The following is a 24,118-nucleotide window of genomic DNA, read 5'->3' on the forward strand; positions in this document are numbered from 1 at the left end:
GGTGGTAGATTAGGACTTGATAAAACAAGATCAGATTTAACTATTCCCTAGATACTTGTCAAAAGGTAGAAAATGTTGTGAAAAATGTTTATTTGAAAAAGCTATTGGGTTCATTCCGTTTCTAAAAATATGAATGTGGATCAAATTCTCAGACTACAACAGTAAAAGGTTTGTATACAAATGTTCCTACTTTTTGATCAATTTGATGTAAGAGTCACTCACTGAAAGGACAGCAGATTGTTCTTTTTAAATGCTAAAATCAAAATACTGCACCAATTGGTCAAATATTTTGCTAGAGAAAAAATACATTAAATAAGCCGTCTCCCTGTAATTATCATGAGAAATCCTACTGGTATAAAACATATTTACATAACTGTCTATATATCACTAGGTATATTGCCACAAACTGAAGAGACAGCGTCTGCTCAATCTAATCAGAATTGTCACTGCTGTATCTCCTCTCCACTTTACCTACAATGATATACATTTCTAGCAGTGGAATATATTTGTAAAACTGGTAGTTGTGGTAACAAGACGAAGTTTACATGTCTGTCCACATCAGCACCATGTACTCAAGATGGATTTCAGCTGCCAAAAAGGTCAATCCAAACTGCTTGCACAAACCTGTCTTTATGCTCCTGTTTATTATGCTCCCATGTAGTAGATGTCTCGTGCACTAAAACAGTGCAGCCATATGTCAACATCTCTCTGGTGGTTCTGAATGTTCTAAACAAGAGCGAGGGTGCACTGAACCTCCCATGTAAACTTTATACAACAGATTCAGCAGAACTGTAATTATTTACAAAATGATGGCATGAGAAATCTCTGGATTTATATCTCACTTTAAAGTAACAGGGATTGTGTCCACATAATTCTTGAGTTCATGGTAGGTTTTTATTTTATTATTTATTATTTTTGCTATGATACAGTACACCTCACCACACTTTAAAGGTCAGTGTGATTATATAAGTCATTGATTTCTTTCTAATAAGCACTTTCTCTCTCCCTTTTTTTTTTTTTAATGAAGCACAGTATTTAATTATAAATGAACCTGCATGCTAAATTATTGGCACTGAATGACACTTTTGTGACAACTTGTGCATTGGACTGCAGTCATTCCCTGGATAGAAAAGAGAAAGAAGACAAGGATAGCGCAGAGTTCACTCATCCTCAGAATAAGTACAAAGCATAATGGGTAGATAAATTCCACTGTACTCAGTTTTCAAGGTTCCCTCAAAGCCTGACGTATTTGTCAGTATGTCAGGTTCTCAATTGAATACACAAACAATTACGCCTTTTCCTTTACTGTTTATAGACAAAAGGAATAGAACTACAGTCAGGACTACCTGAAACACACTGTACTCTCTGATTCTGACTTCAATAGATATCACTTATATGGAATTACTCCTCACCAGTGCCCCCATGCTATGAGCTTAAAATGTGGCCCTCCCTTGTGACTGTAACATTTGCCTGTTTAAAAATATTTTTCCTCTCTCCCCAAACAGTATGTGTACAACGAATCAAGCTGTTTCTGTAAGTAAATATAACACCTTGGTTTCTCACTTACTTACGCCTCTTCTACAGATATCCACAATGTTTACGAACATTTGCTTCAACCGTTTTTAAGTTACTTTAACGCTTTCAGATATGATTAATACATAATTAAGCCATTCCTATGTGATGTAGGAACTTAACGCATATTAAATTATCCTTACTTCATGTACAAAAGTCTTCAGTTGTTTTTGCTGCAAAGCTAATATACAACAAAATAATAATGATTATTTCTAATGTGGCGCTTCTTATCTTAAGGTCTCCAATAATTGAGTATAATGAAGTATTTATTATTTCTAGTTCAGGAAAAGCAAACAGTGTTAAATGGCTTCTCCAGAGTCCAGGGCTTATGGATGTCTGCTTTAGCCACTCTCCTACTACAGTTTGTTATTTCTCAATGCTGGTGGGCCTCTTGCCTGACTTTAAGACAGTTAAATAATGTAATTAAACAATTAAGATTGTTTTCCTTAAATGATCAATTTAGACAGAATTATAAATATGCTTCTACATTCAGAATTTAGCCTACTTTCTATCCCCTTCTGCGTATCAACGACAAGACAGCTAGGCTAAAACCTGAAACCGCAGCACTTCTTGTATTTTATGGTTTATCCTAAGCTTGTATGAGTGCTATGTGGTCAGTGCTATTTTCTTAGGACTTGGGAAAACTTACAGCTATCCAATGCACCCAACATCAATTTTACAATAAGAAAAGATAATATTTCTTTTTGACTGTACTATATGTTCCTTTCCTCAATAGCTGGTAAATCTAATAAGTTCTAGAGTTTTAATGAATGTCCAGGCATCCAAACTCTTCTGAAATAACTTCTGTAGGCTTACTTAAAACACTGTTAATTAAATTCAGACTGAGACAATAAAAACCAAAGCCAGAAATCTCCCACAGTTGCCATACCTGTACTGAGATAATTACCAGGCAGTATTGAGCTGACAGTCATAGAGAGGCTACATGGATTTTGTGATACATAAATAAAATCAGCGTGCCTAAAACACGCTTCTTCACTAATTACAGATATTATAATTTAATTACAAAGGAATAATATTTAAATAAAAGATTACCCACTTGAGCAAGTTTTCTCTCCAAGCATTTCCCTCTCAGTTTTAAGTCACTTTGTTTAGATCCTTTGCAGAACTGGTGTCTTTCTTTACTACTTTCATTCTGTACCATAAACATTCAGTGTTATTACAGACATCATGGTATCAAAGTCAAGATAGGCTGAGGTTTTAAGGGGAAAAATTAGACTATTTAAAGCAATTATAACTTTCCACTTGATAGTTTAACATTCTACAATCATTACTGGGTCTACAGGCACTGTTAACCTGTTATGGTGAGACAAACATGTCTTTTCTAATGTTTACTGAGATATTGTAAATTACTTAACGTACAGCAGAGTACATTTCTCTCAGTTAATCTAGATCTGATCCCTGAGGGGCTATTTATTACATATGTATACAACCTGTCTGTAGAAGTGAAGTTAATGTAATATGACACAAGTAGCACACATTGTTTAAATGTGTTCCAGAAAGTTAGCAAATTTACTTAAAAGAATACTTACATGCTCTTCTGCCTGGAAAACAATGAAGAAAAGGATTCTAAATATTAAACACTGCTGTTCACTGTAGGTGGCCAATTAATACACTGTATCCAAGCTGGAACAAATCCTTCAAATATATACATAAAGCATATAATCTCTTATCTACTCAGGCATTATCAAATTTTTAACAAATCCTAGTAACTTCAAACACAGCTTTAATGGGATGTAGTACTAAAACATGCAAAGTCAAGAGCAGAGTTTTTAAGAACATAATCTGTTTTAGAATGTTTCGAGAGAACTGCTTTGAAATGCAATTATGATCTTAACCCATGAGTAAATGTATGCCATCTAACAGAATTATGTTACATGAATTTATATAGAAAGAGATGGCCTTGTGTTTCCTAGCACCCATCACAATCTGAACACTGGGATTTAAAAAGAAGTATCTTGAGTCGGTTCTAAAGAGCACCTACATTTGAACACAGGAGCACATTTATGGCTGTAAGTTTGGTCCCTGCACATGTTTTATTTGATGAGGAAAATTTATTTGATAGAAAAATCCAAAAGGATTTTACCATTGTTCTAGCCTTGACAAATAGTTGAAACACACCTTAACACAACTTCCATGCCTTCATCTCACCGTCCTAAAATTAACACAACTCATCTTTGTTGCAAAGTGCATAAAGGTCGGCATATGAGTTGCTGCTTCCTAAGACTGTCTCAGCCTTCCATTACACACTTTTTAAAAGAACACATTCCCAGTTTCCTTTGTGTATGCAGAATACAAATTTTTCATACTGGTCCGGTCTCTTTTTGTTCTGGTTTACAATCCCCTTTTCTGCACAACTGACACAAATTAGCACTATTTTGAAAACAGCAACGTGGGTTAAAAGTCTCTTGTATTGCTTCAAATACGAAGTGACAAACTGTTTCACATCAGTATGTTCTGTAGATACAGATACAGTCACTGCTTTTAATTGTGAGACAAGAATCACTACCTGGTAAACTAAATTTACTATGTTTTCACAAAGTATATTGCAATTTTCAATTTTGAAAAGAAATGACAATATGCAAGTGATGCAAGTCTTGTACTTTAATAGAGCAATATAGACCACTCTGTTAAAGTACATCAGTGAACTCAGTGAAGATGCTTTTTCAAGTACTTTGATGTTAAAAGGAAAAATCAAAAGCAGTAGGGTTTGACCATATATAGTGACTGTGTAAGGTGTGCTTTTGATCTTTATTCAGTGAACAGCCATGGTATGGTCGGATGCAATAAAAGGACGTGGGAATCAAACTGCAATTTAGATAGAGTTTAGGCAATCATGGAAAGGCTATTTAGATACTAGCTAATATAATCCAACTCTAAACCAACTTAGCTTTCATTTTTTAAGATTGCTCATTGCCTTCCTTGATGCACCCATGCCTGTCTTTAAACGTATCAATTACCACAGAGGAATTCTGACAATGCAATTAAATAGATATAGATCAGGTTCCACAAAAAAAAAAGAAAAAAAAAAGAAAAGCAATAGTAACTACACCTTCTTCTTGTGTTTTGCTTGCCAGCAAAATAAAAGCATTCGTATGCATGGAGGAGCAAAGAGAAACACTGTTCTGAAGCTGTTCTTGAAATGTCAAGATTTCAAGGTTTCTGTTTGAAGGCTAGAACAGAACTGGAAAAGGTGAGAAGCTACTCTTTTTAAAATGTTTCACAGAGACAAAGAATTATTGAAAGAGACCTGTGTAGATCAAGTCCAACATCCCTGCAGAAGGTTGCACAGGTAGGTGACCAGACAGGTCTTGAATATCTCCAGAAAAGGGAAGTCCGCAACCATTCCGGGCAGCGTATTTTACTGCTGCTGACAGTAAAGAAGTTCTTGCTTGTATTAGTATGGAACTTCCTGTGTTCCAGTTTCTGCTTATACACTGTTTCTAAAACAACGTGTGTACTTTACAAGAGAAAAAATGAATGAGTGCATAAACAAGATGATTCTACCACTTTTAAGGTCCTAGGGTCTCCCCATTTCCAGTTGAAGGCTGCAATCACAAGTCTGACAAGCTTCTTTGTATTTGTTTCAGTTTGCCTATAGTCTCAGATTCAAAAGATAAACTGTAGACTGCCACTTCATCCCTCCAAGTCAGTTACAGACAATACTAACACAGTAGAGGATATGAGCCATCTATAGCGGAAGCCGGACTCTACATCTACCACACAGAACAGAATGTGTACAAGCACTAATAATAAGCACCTAATTGTTTCATAGGTGTTCATGACTACTGGAAACATTACCAAAAAAAGAAAAAAACAAACTTAACTTGACTCTGTGAAGATTTAGAATTCACACTGTGAGAGGAACATCTGCAAATTTTAACAGAAGTAGATCTCTTTTAAACATCTTAAGGCAGGATTCAACATTCACCTCTGCCTTCACCACTCTCTACTGAATTGTGGATAGAGATGTTCTGTAGTTCCAATACCTCCCAGGGCCTTCCTATCCCTAATACAAAACATTACTGTTTTTAAGTCTACTGTGCTGGCCAGATTTATAAAAGTACACATTCCAGAACACCAAAATGGTAGGATGGAGCTCTGTCCACTTTTTAGATCTGGCCCTTAGTATGGAATGACAATACTTGCACCTAAGTATCTCTAAGGGTTTTTTTGTCGTTTTGTTGTTGTTTTTTTGTTTGGAAACAGAGAACATCCTGTTTAGATTAGTAAGTGCCAAGCACTTGCATTCCCTATATACTTCCCAGTTAAACTACTTTTTCCTAATAAGTAGTATTCTGAATAGTAGAGGAAGAAGAGCTTAAAATGAAACCACTCATTTCCTCTTCAAACAAATAAGGAAGCTGTTTTAGTTTTGTTTGTTGGGTTTTTTTTTTCCTAATTTTCACTAGGACAGGTTCCAACACGTACTACCCAAGATGATTACGTGTACTATATTTATAACAATACTGAATTTCCTAGTTTTCTATAGCAACAGTAGTTCCTGTTCTAAAGGAATTATTTCTACTCATACACCGAATTCCCTTCTGTAATTAGCAGAAAGTAGGCATCACAAAGAATTTTGCAGTAATGTGAACTTGACTAAACCACAGACTCCAAAACAAGATCTTGATCCAAATCCCGGTGAGTTTAGCTGAAAAATACCTCCCCTTCCAAATTAATGGAAGATTACAAATAAACTCAGATATGGTACTGTAAATCCTCATTCACGATCCCAAAAAGACACCTTTGGTTCTGCTAAACTGAAAAGTATGTTTATATGAAAACCTTTTTTCATAATTAAGTACTATAATTGCATGAGCAAACATTTTATTAGTACTAATAGTTGAATCTCTGCATCAATGACATATACAACAAGAATTAAAAAAAAAACTTAAGACATTATCTGTTTTCCTTTGAAGAATTTCAAATAAAATATAAGTACTTATGAAATTTCCTTTTTTTTATTATTAATTTTAATTAAAGAACATGAGACACTAAAGAAAACAGATAAAGCAATTTTCCTTGTATCACACAGCAAGCCAGGATTACTGGCACACAGTAAACAAATGAAATTACCCTGTCTGATCTCATGAATAACATCGGTCAAAAATTCTCCAGAGTCTATCATGTTTATAATAGAGCTTATACTCTAGAAATAGAATATTAGAATACGGGTAAGAATTAGAAGAATCACATCAAAATGACCAGTGACAATCTATCACAAATGTTCTGTTCGTGCAATGTTCCAAAGGTTAATTACCTTCTCTACTCAAAACAACACCTTTGATGAAGTCAAGATTTTCCTACCTGTACTGTTTTTCAGTTGTACAGACTTCAAACTTCTGCTGAAATTAAGAGCTCTTTATTAGAAGATTTAAGCTCCATCCATATGGATACTTATATGGATGGAAAGGCAAGAACAGAATTTCAGTTTTCCATCTGATTGGCAATAAGCCACTGTCGCTGTAGTTGAAAATAATTCATCGTACAAATTCCTTTTTTTGTAAAACAAATGACACATGGAAAGCACAACATATATTGGCAACTAATTCCTAAAAAAATGAAATATATTTTTTAAAAGGCATCTTACCTCAACTTCTTTGTGACCCTTCATCTTCATTGATCTATGTTCCTTGAATTATAGCCACAGTCCTAACATTCACCTAAACAGAGATTTATTAGCAGATTAACTATTTGCTATTAACTACAAAAATGCTTTAAAAATGCCTTAACTATATAAACTACAAAGACGCCTTAAACAAGAAAAAAATATACATTTTTCAGTTGTGCTATACAATCTCTTCAGAGAAAATGAAAATTTTATAGTGAATCTCTGGCCTGTATAGGTTAGTGTATGACCTGAAATTAAGCAACTTAACAGCAACTTTTATCCCAACTTTTTCTGTAGGGGTGGCTAGACATTAACTCTCATCAGTCCCAACTGATGCAATTTCCCTAGATCCTAGATCTTGATAGCTAGATCCATCGATGCTAGAAACACGCAGAATAAAACTGAATAATCTGTTCTTCATAACATAGTGTAGGGAAGCAAAATTTCTAAATCTAAGTGAGTAACTTAAGTTCACATTTTATGTTAACATTGAATCTATTTATTTAATGAACGTGATATAACTTTCTTGCTAATAGATATTCATATGGAAATTGGTTTGAAAGTTCTCTGAAAACAAAATCTTTACAGAATTCCTGAATACAGTAAGGCAGTCTATCCTGCTTCACAGTGTAGAAGAGAGTAAATTCATACTTGAACAGCTACCTTTCTTAAATTTTCTGATGTGATCTTCAGTTTCCACTTAAAGATACTTTTTTAAAGTGCACATTCACCTTGCTTAAACCACATTAGAATTGAACATAAGTTGCATTCCACACTGAGAGACAGACTAATAAAGGCGAAAAGAAGATCATGTTTTTCTAGTTTGTTTCTTGTCAACTCTGTAGGTCTACACGATATCAAGATGCTCTGGAGACTAACAAGCACTCCAGCTAAATAACCAGTAAGGTATTTATTTTATCAAAATCTGCACACACAAAGTGATTTAAAACTTCTCCACACAGAACAAATACCTAGCTCCTTATGGGTTTGTTTTTCTTTGTTTTCATTTTCTAGGAGTAATAAAGACCTTGGGGCAGGGCATTTCCTTTGGATTAATGATCGGCTGGGGTTAATGGCCAGGAGCTGTTCTTTGGGCCATCAACTTCTTTCAGGCGGTCAATTAATCCCCAGGAAATGCTCTGTGCCTCAATCATTATTGCTTAATTTCAGTGCAAACAAACTACTGTGGCAGATAGCATGCTGTACGCAATCCCTTAAGCACAAGGAACAGAGATTCAGTTAATTTAATCAATTGTTTACACTATGATCTATTTTCTGTAGCAAGAGGAAACCGCAGATTCTTTGACTCCTATATGAAATCTGTTGGTTGGTCTCATTATAATTTAATAGACTGAACCATTTCTACATGAGTTATTTAGTTTTTCACTTACGTTGCCATTGTTATTAATTATAAGCTGGATAGCTATTGCTCACTTTATTTCCTGGCACAATTCAAACGAATGCTCTAATCATCATTTATAAAATCCATTTACCAATGATAGTGTTACTTCATCTTACATATGAGCTTATTAAATTTTACAAGATACCTCATTTGACACATCCTGACATTTACTGGACAGTTTCAGGAGTGCCAGGGAGTTATTAAATTATCAACAGTAAAATATAACATGGACTTTTTCCAGGCTTGTGCTACACAAATATTTACTAGAGCACTGAATTTTGTTATTTCTCTAGTCTACTTGATAATCCCCTGATTAGACGCCCACATGCTTGGTGAAGCCAAAGAAAAACTGTAAATAGTCAAAAGCAATGCAACCTATTTGTTTTTAAAGGCTAACTTTACAATACGACTTAAGAAAACTATTTCATCACACTGGCCAACCTCATTGATATCTCAGCTTTGGGATTCTAACAAAAGGATTCAAAGCAGCTACTACTCGTAACGGAAAGCTACTTTTATATACTGTTTGTATGAAAAATAGAGTTAAAACTTGTAATGTAGGCAACAGATGGGTGCCTATGGTCAAAAGCATTTATTCTTTTCTAAACTTTTACTTCTAATTCAGATATTTGTTCAAAGATGATACCATGCTGAAATGCATACTCTGGAGTTTAAATTACTGTTTTCATGCACCTGGTGTATTCTTTACAGTTAGATGCATTCACCATGGATGAGATTCCACCATGGTATGCAAAGCGTCCAGAACATTTGTCCTGTAAATATCCACAGCCCTACATTGTTGTGCCAGGCACCTTGATGGCTGCTTCTCTGAACCCAATAGGGAGATTAGGCTATAAAGTCAGTGACAGAAAAACAAGTTAGGTAATAAAAATTCATCACCTTGACTGGGCAGAACTCACACTATAAAACCTAAACAGATACCTAGGTTGCACCTCCAAACAAGTTTATCCACCTCACATAAAATATATGAGTTCGTAAAGAAAAGATCCAGTAAGCTTTGTTAGTGTATTCTACCACTGCTACTTGTCTGGAAGGCAATCTAATGGTGTGCAGGTTCCCCATGAGGAGCGTAAGGTAGCAAATGGTAGCAAACCTGAACTGAAGGTAGTGAAGCAAGGTGGTCTATTGCATAATTTGTTTTGAAAACATCCTTGCTTCTATTTCCCCGAAATACACGGTACGTCTGAAGTTGGTTTTTATATGGTTCTGCAGTTTACAAGGATGTTTCAAGTTATTCTTTTCTTACATATGGGGAAAAAATTATCTCCAGAAAGGACTCCCCTATTTATGTAGACTACAATGCAGTTATTGGAACACACACATTTCTATATAAAAAATAGTTTGCTATATGTTACATGGAAGAAAGTAGCTAACTTTAAAGGTTATGGCAGCACTCAAAGAAAAGAGCTTTGCAGGAGCATAAGAAGTACACAACATGCTTAAAAAAAAAAGCACCAAACATATTTCAAATATGACATTTTAATCTAAAAAATATGAACAACTGGCTGAGTGAAGTCACCTAGGTCATACTAAGCATACAGATGTCAGGTATTGGAAAACACTATTGTACTTTGATTCTCTGAACAAGAATTTCCAGCCTTTTCCTGCATGGTTTTGCTTTCAAGTATGAGCAGACCACATTCATTAAAACCAGATGCTACTGTCTCTCTGCTCCATTTCAGTTATCAATATCATGTCTGAACGATTCAAAACATTTTAATAAAAATGTGACTGTTTGCGATCAGATCAGGTGAGGCTGGGTTAAGATGCCAAATTCCATAGGTTTTCTTGTAAAGAGAAAAGTAAAATCCAGATAATCCAAACTATATTCTCCTCCTTTCTTTAAAAGTTTTTAAATTACTTGTGCATTCCAGAGCAAAAAAGCAAACAAATAAAAACATCATCAAACCCAAACAAAAGCTAAAACCCAAGGTACTAAGAAAAAAATGACATCTGACAACACACCCTGGGGACTTTTTTGTCAGCTGGATGGAGTACTAGCCATGTTTTTTCCCTGTCTTCTTCTGCTGTGGGAGGCCTCAGAGGAGAAAACTACAGAATACATGTACATTGACTCTGTTTCTGCTTCACTAGTGCATGCTGTTCTAAGGGGGTCTATTTTCTGCTTCCTGCATGTTAATCCAATGGCTGAAATGGAGGTGGTCCAGAAAACCGTGTGTTCAACATCTGGATGCTCAGTTTGCAGTCCAAGTGAATTCTCATATTCCAATATCTACCAGGCTCCAGGGTTTATGCCAAAGTTCAGAAATCATTGCTCCAATTGAGGTCACTGTAATTAGTGAATCACTGTAATTAGTGAATTTCTCTATTAGAGAAGTTCTAATAGATTAGTGTTCTACATTTCCTTTTCTTAGGCAGATACAGCATGGCACTCACCATTAATTCGACGTACTGCATTTTGATCTTTCAATTTCTAAGATTTCTTATGATTTACAAGGTAATGGCTACAATATCATTCTCATACGTTCAATTGCTGGCAGTTGTTAGATAATACTCTGTAGCCTGTTTAGTTCTCATTACTTTCCTATTTACTGGTTTTTCCTCTTTCTGTTGCTGCTTTTCTTAAGAGCAGGTTCTCTCCCTTCTAGTTACATTACAGGTGGTATAATATATAAACATATATTAAACTGAACAGGAATGCAATGCTCTTAAATAAATAATACACTTTTAAAGGAAACAGTCTGTTTCAGTCTTGTTTGCGTCTCATTTTTGACAAATCACTTCGAAATCATCAGATGTCCCCATATCCTCCAAAAAACACTGGAAAATATTACACTGATAGAACTCTACTAACAGGTTCCCAAATTTGGCTCATGAGCACTGTTAATTCACAGACTTTTGCCTCATGAGTCACAACAATTTTGGTCAGTAATACAGTCCTAATCCCTTAGCATTCCTATCTACCAAATCACAGTGAAATACTGTTGAAAACAGAAGACCTTACCCACAGAAACACAAAGTGAAGGGTCCCACTGCAATCAAGAATCAGAAGAAACATATCTGATGCAATTGCAAACAAGTATTCTGTATGACCACCTCTAAATTTAGATGTGACCCACAGTAAAATGACTAACAGTCTTGATGTAGAAGAACTACACCAAATTATATTTTGTAAATAAAGTTTGAAATGAACAGATTTTTAAAAGAAAAGTGGAATTACTTTCCATTATTTCACTGTACTGTGGTACATTGGCCACTCTAGTGTCTATAAAAAATGGTGATGATTCTTGTTTTATTTTCCTGTATTTCTACCAGCCATGACATCCTTTTTCCAGATGTAAATTTCACCCAGGCTGACAAAGTGAACTAAGATGGGATTTACAGTCAGAAGAAAAAGGATGCCTTAGCTGTAGAGCTGGTCCACATATGCACAAACTATCTGGGTGCTGCTGATCCAATACTAATTCTTGTCTCCGATCTTGGAGATTGAACCGCTGCCCCCCTTTTCCCCCCCTTTTTTCCCTCTGGCTTGAAGCAGTGCAGTGATGATACTGAGCCAACTAACCAGCCTTCTTGGGCTCTTCAAACATCTACTACTTGACACCTATGTAAAGATTTCTTGCTCAGAAGGAGGTAGACAGAGGTATTAGTAATCCTGAAAACAGTGCTTAGCAAAATTCCAGTGATCCTTGTGGAAGTGTTCCCTAGCTGGGAATTTTATTTTGTTACTCCATCTTATTTAAATAACTTCAGAGGTTTCCATTCTCTCACAGTACTAATAATGTGACCTCACTGAAATGGAGTAAAGAAGAAATAGGCAAAGATGTTCTCCCTTGGACAAAGGGGCCCTTCCTCAGCTATTCACTGTTAGCCCCGGACACTATGTCTACCAGCTACTTTGTAACCACACTTAGATGGAACAAAGATGAGTATTTCTTAGTGACAAGATGACACTGTAAATTCCCATTTATTCAGGGAGCCCTTATGGCTTAGGTATGACTTCTAGAGGGATTTTCTCTGGATGGAAGGAAGAATTCCTAAAATAGAAGGCATACTGTCTCACATGCCACGCTTTCAAGGGTGTGGCTGGTTACTTGGAAACCTTCACTTCTCAGATTAACTCAGATGATTTATATAGTGCTGAAGACATAGCTGTCTAAATAAGAGAGGAGAAGTAAATCACACTGTAAGGCCACCATGCTGGTTAAAAGAGTGGCTGAATTCAAACTCTTACAAAATTGCCCTGTTTACCACGTAAAACCTAGCACACTCACAAACTGCATGGCAGCCAACATCTTTCTAAGAGTTTCTGTTCTCTTGGGATTTTTGGATGCTCTTAAAACTTTACCTACCATCTCTACAAGCGAGCTACGCTGTAGTTTGTATTTCCTCAGATCACATTATTTTTTTTGTGTGTATTTGAAAAATACACACACAAAAAAGCAAATGACAACAACTACAAGGGTCCTTTCTCTGTAACAAGTACCATAGGTCCCACTCTCACTAGTCTTTGTATCCACAACCTAAAACAGTGCCCAAGACACATCTGATACTTGAGGAGCTTAACACTGTAGTAATTGTAGTGCACAAAGGAAGTGGACAGTTATGTTGCCCATTGTAATTCCGAGCTATTTTCAAAAATAAGTGGGTAGCTTATCTGCACTCATTTTCTAGTCAAGTGGAATTTTAAAAGCTCATGGAATTTACATTTCTAGGTTTAATTCTTGCCTAAGGATCAAATCACTCTACATAGAAGGATGTGCTACTAAAAGCAGGAGAAAAAAATACAACACCACTGGCAATGCTTCTTTGCTTCTTTAATTTCCTCCTCTCTTCACTAGTTGAAATAAGTAGATGCTCATCTATTTGTCAAATGGCAACTCATTGCTAGACTGCAGCAGTCGAATACGAAAATAAAGCTGATGAGACTGGGATTTCTTGACACTCCATTAAAGAAAGCCTTTCCTTGTGACATGTCATGAAGCATCTGCTGCTCTGTATGGTGCTAAGTGGAGGCTAATGACCCTGTAGGTCTCCTGGCAAGTTCTCCTTGACAGCAAAGTGTAAATGGCTCTTTAATACAGCCAACCCCTATTGAAATCAACCTTCTAAAATCAGCAAGTAGTACTGGGGCCTTCTTTAGCACAGCATCTTATCACTTTGGGGGTGCAGAAGAGGACCTATGTTAGCTGCAAAATGATTTATGTAGGCTCTGTAAGTGAACAGTAACTCAAAATTCCCCCCAGCTATGCGATTCAATTTAAAAAGGCTAGTGGGTGCAACACACTTTGGATGATGTACAGAGCTAAGTGAACCAGAATGAAGAAAGTTTTGCAAAGAAAGGTATTGCTAAAGGAGAAGTTAGACTCTTTCTGGTTACACCAAGAGGAAAAAAAAAAAAGACAAAAGAGAGCCTGAAGATTAACCAAAGTACAAAAACCAAGACATTATAAAGATATAAAGATGCCTTTGAATTTTCTTAATATAAACTCAAGAACACTGAGGTAGCTTTCCAGAGACCGAAAAGGTAAATAATTTTACTCAGCTGTTAGATGGGAAAATAAGTAGCAGGACTTCTAATTTAACTTCAGATTTGCCATTACCTTGATTAGCAAGCTTAATATAGTCAGTTACTTCAGGTAAGCTCCCTATGGGAATTAAAAATCATCTAGTAAAGTAAATTTTACAACTTCTCTTTTGTGTGACTTAAAGATCAAAAGTCCTGTTTCAAAGGCTATGATTGCAGAAAGTATGTTCTATTTTGAAGAGTTTACACAGGCAATAAATACACTCCACACACAATCCAGGACCCCTAGGTTTGTCACAAACTGGTGTGAGTCCAGAGGAGGACCATTAAACTAGGTTGCCTGGAGAACATGATGGAAGAGGCTGGGAGCTGAGTTTGTTAAGATAAGTCCTGGAATTTCTAACTGGTGCTTTTGGTTAGCTGGTATGCAGCGATATAGAAGTCAGGCTGCTCTCTGCAGAAATGCAGAGTAAAAAAAAAAAGAGGCAAGGATCATGAAATTCCCATTACATTTAAGTCCAACAATAAGGAAAGTAAAATGGCTATGTAGGGAGCAGGTTGCTTAGAGAGTCTGTGAAATGTCTCTGCTGGGTAAGGCATAGGAAGTTGGCCCTGTTGAGAGAAGGGGACTGGAACAGGCAACATTCAGATCTAAAACATTCTACAATCTTGTGAACACATACATTGGCACTAAATTTTGATTAATATATCCCAAGAAAATCAGATTGGTTAAAAAAAACCACCCAATTTTTACAGAGTCATCATAATATTCTCCACCATTACTATTTTCTCATCTGTTTTGTCATTGTTAAATATCACAAAAGACAACTCAGCATTTATTACTCTCTCCTTTTTCCTAAGCCCCTTAAAGTGTCCCTTTAAGGCATCACTGTGTAAATCTAAAGCAGATATGACCTTAAATTAGAACTTCAGAGACGTCCATCTGATCTCGTGCAAAAGATGTATCAAGAGCCAAACCTTACTAAGCAGGTATATTACTAGACACCCAAAGCTCTTAATAGCCTGAATTTATGAAGAGCTTATTCTGCCAATGCTTTAAAAGAAATGATTTGCCCAGCCCCTCTATGAAGCATAGGAAGATGAAACCTTGGCATCACTAAACTGAGAGGAATTTTCTCATTTACTTGGCAACAATATTAAAATTCTCAAAAGTTTGTTCATTTTATTCAGTCATCCTTTTCACAGTAACGTCATCTGGATGAGCAAGGCACATAGAACTTGGAACTATCTTTGGAAAACACCCCGTGGACTCTAAGAATCTTCAGAAAAATCCTGCTTTAAATCTCTGTGTACATTTATAAAATAGGTTTAGAAATACATACATGTGATCACAAATTATTCTAGTTCTTACAACAGCAAATTAATTGAATGAACGTAAGTCATAAAAGCACAATTTCACTTTGATTAATGCAATTTAGGAAGTGTATCAGCTTGCATGTTACAATACTGTGTGAATTTCATTTCATTTCATTTTCTTGAGCAGTATATTCAAAAGCAGTACTTCAGAACAATAAACTAATATTAATAGGAAATGATCTCTATGTTAAAGCAACAGTCTTTGGACAAATGCAGTATAATGCTGGATGTGGTACAAGGTTTCCTTAAAGGCACAAGGATAGATTACTGTTGAAACAAAGCGCAAAGCGTACAAATGAAAGCCTCTGAAAAATGTTTCTATAATGGGGATGTTTTATTCTCACTACCTACAGTACTTAGAATAGTCATGGAGATATATATGCAACCAAGCAAGATCACTACTGAAAACTTATGTGAAGAGACTACTCCAAAAGCAGTGAAAGTCACTTCTGGGTATAACGACGCAGTAAAGGTAGCACAGGACATTGTCCCACTGTTTAGCAATTTTTGATTTACTCAGAAAGACTAACAGTTCTGTTCCACCAGAAAAGGGAGACATCAAAACTCTGCAAGTTTTTTTTTGTTCAAGGAAAAGCAGACTTAGACTGCAGGCATACCTATGTGTGAAGGTGTACCTCTCTGCAGTGTAAGATCCGTTGAGTAAGAACAAGCCAACTGCCAGCTAAAAGAAGCTTTAAATTCCAGTGAAATCAGTTCGAATTACTCAGTTTGATTTAAACCTAGACTCTGTCAAACTACAGCCATCCCAAGAAATGTGCTGAGCTTCTTCAAATGCTGCACCATGCTGTTTTCACTATGATATTACAAGCACAAGGCAATGCATTTTTGAAATATGTATGCATATGTACACTTGAAAGAGACCTCCTCACATATTTAAATTGATATTAGCATTACTTGTTCTCTTTTTCTAGGTAGATGATGCACACTAAAAATATCTAAAAACTTCTGTAAATACTTTGGATTTATTGCCCTTATTATAGCCTGCATTGCAGAAGAACATTTCTTAAGCACTGTAGAACTATTCTTGTCCAATTCAGTATTATCAATTATTGTTGTTTATTAGTGTGAGTAAGCAGTGGAAATGTGTAAGGTATATTCTTAGTTACTAGCAGTTTTAAAATATTTGTCCAATAAAGCCTGGTTTCATGGCACTTAAAGAATTCATCAGAATATACAGAATCTAGTAAAAACAGATGGGAGTTAACAAAGATTTGGAGAAGACTTAAGCCAGGAAAAAGATATTCATCACTGAATATCATTTTAGGATGAAGAAACAGACAGCAATTCCTTGTTTATGTGAACATTCTTTCAGTCATCTCTGTCTGAGAAAGAACAGAGTTTTTACTAAATGATTTTCAAATATTTTGGTTATCCAGTAGGAAGCCATTAATGAACAAAGATGGTAAATTATAGTATCTTCATGCTCCACTGGACTTACAGACTGACTTTTGGCTCAGACAGACTCACTGTTTCTTTCTAGCATAGAATCCCTTGGCTGACCCAGGAGATTTAAGCGCTCAACTCACAACTTCAAGATGATAATATGGAAGACACACAGTTTGCCCTCACAGTTTTACTCACTCTCAATCTGAGCATTCCCTCAAGTGAGCTGACACCTTATGTAAAGAATACCTGCTGCATGAATTAGAGAAATGGATGTGTTCAGATATGCAACAAACTGAAAAAAACCCACAATTTTGCTTCCAATATCACCCTGAGTTCCTCAGTTTCTACTTCCCTATTTAGAAGATTAAAGCAAGTACCTCTATTTTCACAGGTTTCTGTACACATTCCTGAAGTTAGTGGCACTGTTTTTGCACTTTTAAAACATCCAAGAACAGCCAGAATAAAAAAAAACAGTCAATTGCAGATAGGATGTTTCTTGAAGATGACACACAGTAGACAGCCTAAGATTTGTTACTCTATCACTGTACATTACTGTGCCATTTAACGTAATTTATATTAAAAATATTTTCTTTGATATTAGTGTCTGGGTTAAATCCCTGAAAAATACTCATGAAAAAAATCAATGCTATAAACATTTTAGAAAAACAAAGAAATAAATGAACGCTAGTGTGCTCTCTCTAGGTTGAACCTAATAATTATCTGCCTGCATTCCCCTCAGATCACAGGGATTGAAGAGAGAATTATAGATGTAAAAGCAAGGCTAGCCTGTAGATGAGTGGATCAATGATACTGAAAATTATACAGTCACCATGTACTGGTTATGACAAAATAAAAGGCAGAAGATATCTCAGGCTCTATAATAGAATTTCTAACCAAAAATGTTGAGGAAGACATATGTAACTTCATGAAAACATACGATATTCTAATGGCTAAAGCTTTTGTCTAGCACGTAAAACATCAAAGTGCTCACAAGCATTTGAACTAGAGTGATTCATGCTGCAGACAGGTTTCCCAGCAGCCTGGCAGTCTGAGGGTATCTGTCTAATGCTCCATTATTTATTACTACGGTATTAGCAACTAGTAGTCATTCAATGACTAAGAAACTACAGTATTCAGTCAGCAGAGACTCTTATAGCACCATGGAGAATACTGAAATCCTTGAAACTATTTCTTTTTTTTTTTCTTACAATCTGAGGTACTGATTTAATGTGTAGTGGAACCCTTTAATTTCCTTTTTCTACAATGAACTGTAAGTGGACTATGATATAAGAATAGCCAGGCTATGGAAGAAAAGTTGGTTTGGGTAACAGTAACAATCTAGACTTGAAAGTACATATGTCAGCTGTTTTACCCTGCCAAGACACTGAACAGGAAACATTTTTGCTCTAATAATCTCAACATTTTATAGGCCAGGAAGTCACTTCCCATCAAGCCCTAGTTTACTTTGATAAGAGTGTTGGAAGCTCCCCTCACTTCTGGTTGATTACAAATATCTACATCCTTTTACCTTGAAGTGATACTTTCATAACATCTTTGAAGAAACAGTCATTCATTCAGAGATCTTGCATGACTCAGTTGCTCACCATCTGCAACAGACCCTCATTTAACAAAACAAACAACCCAGCAAAATTAATTCTCAGTCTCTGACAGCTGTCCTTTCTTAGCTGGGTGCTCAGCAGTGCAAGCTTAGAGTGGCCACCTGACAAATCTTCTCCTCTGCCTCAAGCCACATTCTTCGTATGTTGGGTCTCTGAAGCAATATGCTTTAGCATCAGTGGGTAGAGAGCTGGCAGCAAGAGTGAAAATATAAATTTCCTTGCAGCTTTGCAAAGTGAGGTCGTATTCTTTAACATAGTGCTGAACAGTAGAAGTGTGGAATAACAGTTGTTCAGAGTCGTAGAGAGAATGCTGCACAGGTCCAGAGAACTACTGCATTAAACAGAAGCATATTTTACGTAGTTACTTTGGACTGATCCCTTCGGAAGTGAGAGATACTAAGGTGCTTGTATCAAAAGGAATTCATCATCACTGTGATCTTTCCAGATTTTTCAATTCTAGAATTTAGTAAAAGGTTAAACACCGGTTACAGTTGTTAATTAGGCTGAAGAAGAGTTGAAAAGAAGTTGGACCACACTCTGAAAGGCACAGCATGAATTTCTAGTGGTGAGACCAATTCAACAGCTATCCATGACATGCTTTGCTTTTTAAATCTTATTTAAAAAATCTTGTAATTCAATTGCCTTCTTTAGCTCCTTGATATCTTATATTCAGTCATAACCTCAGGTGAAGGGAAAACAGAAAGTACACTAATTAAAATTAAGCTATGCTAACTGAAAGTAGCGGAAAGGACATAGACCCATTGTTTTTATCTGTGTTGCAATTATGACATGGTTTCAGCATGGCAGAATATTTCAGCTGCTGGTTTTTTGTGATCTCCCTCAGAATGCTGCACAAAAAACACCTACAACACTTCTAAATTGTCACATTAATAGCAATTTTTACAGCCTTTAACACTAAAGAGTTAAGTGGAAACCAATTAGGTGGCATAAATTCGGATTAAATATATCTCACCCTTGTAGTCTTAATGTTTTTCAGGCATGCACTGGATAACCTCCAGGAAGACCGGCACTCTGCTCAAATACTGGAAGAAGGGAGAAAAATTGTGGATGACAGTCTAGTTGAGAGACAAAACTCACCAACTTTCTTTGAAAAATACCTTGGTATGGAAACCAAATAAACATATTTTAATCACTGGCCTGCCACAGTACCACCTAAAATCAATTTCCACTTTCTGTGCTAATGCACAAAAATGCTGTGATCAAGAACCACCTCACATCTGAATGGGCAATTTGAGACAATGCTCCCTCAGAAGATGAAAACCACAGATTCTTGTAATTGTGAGGGAAACAGACTCTTTTAGCAGAAAATAGAAGAATGAAAAGGCTTTCCATTATTCAAATGCTTCTAAGTAACTACTCTTATTTTAACACGTTCAAACTATTTCTTCCCTCAAAAGTCCCAGATATCACTTTTAAAATAAACACAGTAGCAAAGCTAACTTACTTCTTGTTGGTAACTACTTCTCTAGCAGAAATCTCAAACTGACAGTTTAGATACAGAAGTGCTTAAAAATAGAAAATTATTCCTCATAGACAGTGGAGACATAATGTACTAACTTAAAAAATCCCAACAGCCAGCAATTAGACTGACAGAAGTGACTCTTGCACTTCCTATCTTGTCCTTTTTACTTCACATGAGCAAAAACAAAACCTGGATAAATCACAAGATAGCAAGTTGAAGCTCAATATTAAAAATATTTGGCTTTTAGTAATGAAGTCAGGATTTTGCACATCATAATCACAGAATAGTAGTACTATGAGGCAAGCAGTGCTGAGACAACATGCAAGTAATAAACTACCTGTGGAAGTACTCAATTATATTACCTCCACAGTACAGTGTTTCTAGAAATATATTACACTGTTTGGCAATAATGACTGGCTAATATCATGTCCAGATTCTACCATCACCAAACTCTGTCTGATATTTAGTTTGTCACCTTTTTATGGAACACTTGCAGGTGGAATAAGCTAATCTTTATCAGTCCTGATTTAGCATGCTTACTCTCTGTACAACTAGCACAACACCCGCAAAGTCAATGAAGTTGTTTCCAAAGACTAAAATGTCACACTGGCAACTACTGGCTTCATTGTAAAAACATCTTTCAAAAGACTGTTACAGAAATTCTACACAGTCTTTAACGAATAAAAAAAGCCAACAGACGTGCCTTTCTGCTACTTTGTACATCACATGTAGGTCTACCATTACTAAAGTGTAACAAAAAACCCTTGTAGTACCTGAGCTGGCGCTATCAAGTATGTATAATGACAACTACTCTAATACCAAAAAGCTGTGTGGAAAACTGACTTAGTTTCCAAGCTTTCAAACCGTCCATTTAGCTGAAACAATGGAGCAAAAAAAAAAAATCACACTTCTTCACACTTTCCAACGTCAGTTGGAAGTGGAAGTATCAAATATCTGCAAGAGAGTCTATCTCAGTGATATTTCTGACAGGTCTGAAGCCAGAATTCTCATGAAGCACTCTGATGCAAGAATTCCAGAGCAAAAGGCTAGAAGTTCAAACAAGCAACTATTTTTCCCCTCCAACTCTGGAATTACAAGAATAACCAAAACTATTCTGTTATTCTGTGAACATTTTTCTCCTCTGTACTCAGAAGTATTGTAACCAGAATAATAATTAAAAAGCAGCTGAAATTGCCAACTGGATACAGTGGGAGTGATGTTTGTTGTATATCATTAATACCGTATGGCCAATTCAGACACAATATCAACAACTGCCATGTGATGCCCTGAATTCTTCATAACCTTTCTCAGCCTTCTCAAACCAGCTGTTTCAGTTGGCTCTCCATGAGGCAGATGTTCCTCTCCCTCTCTCATATAGTTGCCCTCCTATGAACCTTCTTTAACTCCAATATACCCTCTTGAGATGCAGAGATCAAAAGCACACTGTACTCAGCATGTGGGCACATCAGGGTTTTACATAATTAGGTTTTTCATTACCCTTCATGATAACGGCAGCAATTTATTGACTTTTTTGGCTGTTGCTACATGCTGAGATGATGATCTCAGAGAACTTTCAGCTTCAGCTCCTCAGATGTAACGGTCAGTTCTCAACAGTATTTAACTTACACTACCGTATTTAAAATGATAGTTACTTAGGTCTTCGAATTCCTCCGACTAGCGAGCACACATTTGTATATAAAGCCAATACCGATTCTTATTCTGCTTTTTATGTTTCAAGAATGAACTGTGTAGAAAACATACAACAACTTCAAAGAAATAATAATCAAAATCCACTGCTTTTTTTATCAAAAGAGTAGAAGCCTCCTTTAAGATGACTGCTGTAGGTACCTCAGCTCATCGAAAGCAGACTAAGCAATGTTTCAGCACACATCTTTTTTTATTGCTGGACTCGAGGAGGCTTCCTTTAAATCATGATAGAGTATTACACTTAAGCCCAACAAATCAGGTCAGAGATGCAGTTTCAGGCTACAAGTATTAACATTCATAGGCTAATTGAGACTCTTAATGTTATTTGACTAGTTTTTCTGTGGTTGACTTTTTCCGTGGTTGACTTTTATGGACAGCACATTTCCCCTACAGTTTTGGTCTTGGCAGAAACTGGGTCGACTAAAACCACACAAAATTCCAGAATCAGTAGCCCAGGTACCCACATCAAAGTGTCAGGAATTATCATACTGGTGGGTTCTGGTCATAAACCAAAGCCAGTCCTTCTACACTTTATCATTCCTAACAGTAAATTTAAACCTATTCTATCTTCAGCAGCTTGAAGTCAGCACTTGTTAATCATTTATTGTTTACAGTCTTTCTGGAATTTCTGTTAAATTTCGGGACCTCCTGGAGCCTTCATTAGCTTTCCAGATACTTGATTCAGCCTTGTTTTCCTCTAGATGATTTTCAGAAACTCTCCACATTAGGTACAGTGGATACATCGTTAAATTATTCTGCTGAAAAAAAAAAAACACCCAACACATTTCTTTTGATACTACCCATGAAAAGGAATTTCCAAATAAATAAAATTACATCACAGCCACTTTTAAGACAAGCACATCCCTTTCTAATGTGCTCAGAAGTTACAACTTCTCCACTGATTCATTGTGGCTTTGGCCACATGATGAACTAAAGCCCAGGTCTTCTTTTTAATGGAGATAGACGGAATACTGAGCAAACTTTGCACTGAAATAAGGCATATGCATTTATTTGAAGCCTCTAAATTAGCAGTGTCTTAAGGCCCAATAGAGAACTCTGGCACAGTCCTAGGCCTTAATGCAACCAGATGGACGCACAAGAGAAATTCAAAACTGTAAACAGTTCTTCACCTTCAATACCAATGATAACTGCAAATGTTTGCAGGCGATGTCCTCAGTAATCTATCTGCTACCACTATCTTCTATGAGACCTTCATCAAATATTTTGAAGGGATTTTCCTTGTGCTTGCTGGAGGAGATATTCCTATTCCTGATTATTATCCAGGCATGCTTCAAGCTAGCTGAAAGTCTAGATTGAATTTGAATGAATATTCAGCTGGGTGGAGTATGCTAACAAAAATCCATGTATCCAGCTGATACAGTTTCAATTGTTTTTCTTACTGTAGTTTCTGCAGCAAATTAAAAGAAACGTAGAGCTAAGCAGGAATACAGAAAAGGCTGAGGTAGGCCGACAAACATGGTGGTAGATATTATACTGTTTCTTGCCACCAACATAAGACCACCAGAGCTGCACAAGAGACCCAAACAGAAGGGACAAAGCAAAATAAAATAAAGAAACAACTCTGAATCAATGCAAACATTTGAAAAAGGCTTGGAATCAGTCTGTAAACATTTTAAAACAACAGACTGGGTTTGTTTGTTTTTCTAAATCAGTTCTCCCTTTCCTAATTCACTTGAGACAAAAATGTCTTTGGAGTGTTACCTCTGCAATAGTGTTTCATACATCAGTGCATGTGATATGGCAGAGCCCTGAGTGGCCTAACAGCGGCCCTCTGACCAGTCTCAGTTGGAACCATACCCACACATCCTGTCTCTTCTTTATTCCTCAAAACAGAACATGTTATTCAAAATTGTTCTTTCTATAGAAGTGAATTAATTTGACGTTATTCCCCATATGCAGCACCAAACACTAAAAATCCATTCATAGTTCTTATAAACCCCTACGATTGCTCTGCCTTCATTAAATACCTTTATTCAGATTCATTCTGAAGTGTAACTACAGAGAGAAATGATAGCAATAATGAACCCCCAGTCAGCAAAATAATCAAAACAAAGTAAACTAATAGCAAGCTTATGTTTAATCCCATATGTATAAGTTGTTAGGAAAAAAAAACGTGAGCAGAAGCCAGGTTCAAAAAAGCAAGAAAACAAAATGAGGTTATTTTTTATGCTGAGTAGTAATTTGATTCAAATCCTTGCTGAAGAATGTGAATGCAAAATGTTTACATGGACTCAAAGGAAGACTGGATAAATACTTGAAAGAAAGATTTGTTGCAGGTAACTAAAAATGATTCACATCAGGCTCACAAAGTCCTCTGAGCTAAAAATAACTGGTGGTTGAAAAAGTATTAAGAGGGAAAGAATGACATATGTCTCTACTGCTCCTATTA

The 24,118-nt window shown here is 36.2% G+C and overlaps 1 long non-coding RNA gene across 1 annotated transcript in view; it reads right to left on the reverse strand.

Moving 5' to 3' along the window:
• LOC136048661 (uncharacterized) overlaps positions 1-24,118 on the reverse strand; it is a 72,616-nt gene that overhangs the window by 46,287 nt on the left and 2,211 nt on the right. The window contains exon 2 of the long non-coding RNA XR_010622209.1: positions 7,184-7,256. This is a non-coding gene — a long non-coding RNA (uncharacterized LOC136048661). The remainder of the gene's footprint in view (positions 1-7,183; positions 7,257-24,118) is intronic.

The sequence above is a fragment of the Cyrtonyx montezumae genome, unplaced genomic scaffold (assembly GCF_038088225.1).
Source record: "Cyrtonyx montezumae isolate F1298 unplaced genomic scaffold, pur_monq_1.0 scaffold_2, whole genome shotgun sequence".
Classification (NCBI taxonomy): domain Eukaryota; kingdom Metazoa; phylum Chordata; class Aves; order Galliformes; family Odontophoridae; genus Cyrtonyx; species Cyrtonyx montezumae.